This window comes from Microtus pennsylvanicus, chromosome 19 (genome assembly GCF_037038515.1).
Source record: "Microtus pennsylvanicus isolate mMicPen1 chromosome 19, mMicPen1.hap1, whole genome shotgun sequence".
Lineage (NCBI taxonomy): Eukaryota > Metazoa > Chordata > Mammalia > Rodentia > Cricetidae > Microtus > Microtus pennsylvanicus.
Window position 1 is genome coordinate 37,220,993 of NC_134597.1, and position 3,176 is coordinate 37,224,168.

The 3,176-nt window shown below is 39.0% G+C and overlaps 1 pseudogene; it reads right to left on the reverse strand.

Moving 5' to 3' along the window:
- Positions 1 to 1,944: 1,944 nt before the first annotated feature.
- LOC142838273 (large ribosomal subunit protein eL32-like) lies at positions 1,945 to 2,891 on the reverse strand (annotated as a pseudogene).
- Between the last annotated feature and the right edge of the window lie 285 nt (positions 2,892 to 3,176).

The following is a 3,176-nucleotide window of genomic DNA, read 5'->3' on the forward strand; positions in this document are numbered from 1 at the left end:
TACCAATAGACTTAGAGGTATGACTGAGTCTACAGAGCCCTTCACTGCATATACCTGGAGGCTAACCTTCTATCTATGTACTTGCCAGTGTTCCAGATGGCTCACACTGTGGGTGAGATCTGCATCTCCCAGTTAATGAATTTTCGGAGTGTAGAACAAATCAGAGATTCATTTTATCTAATACTATCTTCTTACTAATTTTTCCACCTGCTTGTGGTGTCATATAGCTCATCTCTCCTTAAAAGGACTTAAGGTGACTTCTATATAAGAAAATGTTATGTCTGATGTCAAAATGTTGTGAGATATTCATCAGAAAAGACTCTTGGACACTGGTTTAAATCAACAGAAAGTCTTTGTTGGCATGATCACAACTACACTAGGTGTTCAGGACCCCAGTGCAGCACGGTGCCTTTTTCAGGGTGAACTTTTAAACACAGAAATCACATTTTGGGTTGACACACCTTAGTGATCAAGATCAGTGAGCCTGGAGTGGAAATATGGAAACCAAAGAGAAAGTACATTTAGGGACTTGTCCAGAATTATGGACTTGGCTAAATTAAGCCTTTATTTTCCTTGCGGCAGGTGGTGCTGCCTATGTGCTAGTTTCCATGACTTGAATGGTACTTTCATCATGGTGTCAGTTGTGCTAAGGTTTGGGGTTGTGTAACAGGAAAAGCAACACGGTGGTTTGTATTATAGATATTAACTATGAAAGCCTTTATGTATTGTGTACTAGATTATAAGTGTAGTCCTTTTGGGGGTCTTATAACTGGCATCTAATATGCTACGTGAAATGGGATAATTTCCAGGAGTAGGTGAAGTTAGAATCCTGAGGATTTAAGATAAGTCACCCACCGCGAGAGTATGACTGCCCTCTTAAAGACCCAAATGGAAAAGAAAAGCTAAGGAAGGTATGGTTTAATTAGTTTGTGCATTGAAAGAATATTTTTATTATTTAGAAATTCTACATACTGTATAGTGCATCTTGATTATACTCCTCTTCCCTCTTCAACTCTCCTGGGCTTCTCCAATACACTTGTCTTTCAACTTCATCTTCTCTTTTAAAAAAGTAATCTACTAAGTTCAACGAGTGGCACATATATGTGCATGGGTGTTGGGCAACCTTTCAGGGACCATGCTTCCAAAGAGCATCTGTCAACTGCCAATAGTGCTTCAGTTAAGAAGCCTAACCTCCAGTCATACTATATTTTAACTGGCTTTATCTTGTACAGGCTTTGGTGGAGGTAACCAAAGCTGCTGTGAGTTTATATGTCATGTCATATAACTAACATGCCATATCCAGAAGACAATATTCGTCACCCATCCTCCTCCTCATCTGGCTCTTTCATTCTGCATCTCAAGGAATTATTGTTTTAAAACAAAAATAGTTTGTTTGTAATAAGGCAATGATTGGGTATATGTATACAGAAAAGGAAGAATATAGGTACACAGGAGTTCATGAGGGGAAGGGAAGTTTCCAATCAGGTTTGTTACTCAAATTCAGGAAGAAATTAGTCGTAACTCAAACTAAAAATAAAGGTATAAATTGAAGGGAAATGAGTACATTAGATATACATGTCTAGAAATGTAGACAGAGGTTTCTGTCCTGACTGGTTCACCAGCCATTTCTTTCCAAAGAAACATAGAGGCTTATATCAATTATAAACTGTTTGGCCTATTAGCTCAAGTGTATTACTAACTAGCTCTTGCGACTTACATTAGTTTATAATTCTTATCTATGTTTAGTCATGTGGCTTGGTAGCTTTTCTCAGTGAGGTATTTTCATTTTGCTTCCTCAGAGTCTGGCCACTCTACCTAAACTCCCTGTCTGGCTACTGGCCAGTCAATGTTTTATTCAACCAATACGTGTGACAAATCTTTTTTTCTTTTTTGGCAATTTTTGTGGTTTTATTTAAACACAAATAAAACATGCACGCAAGCCATCTAGTCATTTTCTTCACTGCATAGCTTGGCGCTGGGATTGGTCACTCTGATGGCCAGCTGTGCTGCTCCTTCTACGATGGCTTTTCGGTTCTTGGAGTAAACACTGTGAGCGATCTCACACAGTAAGACTTATTGCACATCAGTAGCACCTCCAGCTCCTTGATGTTGTGGACCAGAAACTTCCGGAAGCCGCTAGGCAGCATGTGCTTGGTTTTTTTGTTGCTCCCGTAACCAATGCTGGACATCAGGATCTGGCCCTTGAATCTTCTCCGCACCCTGTTGTCAATACCTCTGGATTCCCGCCAGTTTCGCTTAATCTTCACATATCGATCTGATTGGTGCCAGATGAACTTCTTGGTCCTCTTTTTGACAATCTTGGGCTTCACCAGAAGCCGGAGGCAGCCATAATGCCGCAAAGGAGATGACAGCCACCTCGCAGGTAGCAATGAGGAAGAAGGAAGAACTGCGTGATAAATCTTTACAGGGTACAAGAACATTATCCCACAACACAGAAAAAAAATAAAAGAAAACAAACAAACAAAAAACCATTCTGATGGTGATCAGGTCAAGGTATGTAAAAATAAAGAATGCCTCCAAAGCATTCATACTTAAGTGTCAATTTAATGTTTAAAGTGGAAAATATAATGGAGGAATGGTTGGTACAAATTTCTCTTTCTAATTATAAAAAAAATCAAGAAAGTACAACTTGATACAGAGACATGTTTCTCACCGTGCAACTCATTTAGTGATGGGATTCAGATTAGAATTAGAACCAAAAGCTGTTTCCATTGCATGTTCTTGGCCCAGTGAAGTGGTGTGGATTCATGGGGAATATAAACTTGAGTTGAGGTACTTTCAGAGGCCAGAAGACAGTATCCCATACTCCGAAGTGTTGCGATATGGGCGATGAAAAACAAACTTGATTCTTGTTGAAGGGCAGCTGTCATCTCTCCACCCCACATTTCCCTTTCTTAGATGTTAGTTATTTGAGCTTATGAACTTGTCACTGCTACAGCTGTGAGAAAGCATATTGGCGTGCTATCAAGATATTTCTTTTCCATTCTGCTGCAAGTGTTGGATAGTTATTTAAGTGATAAATGCAGACATTCAATTTACACTTATCCATATCAATGGTATATATGAATTAAAGGCTCTGCCTAAAAGCCACATTTCAAGAAACTGTACATAGCTTGGACAGTGCTATCTGAAATTTTTTAAAAAAATACTTTGTA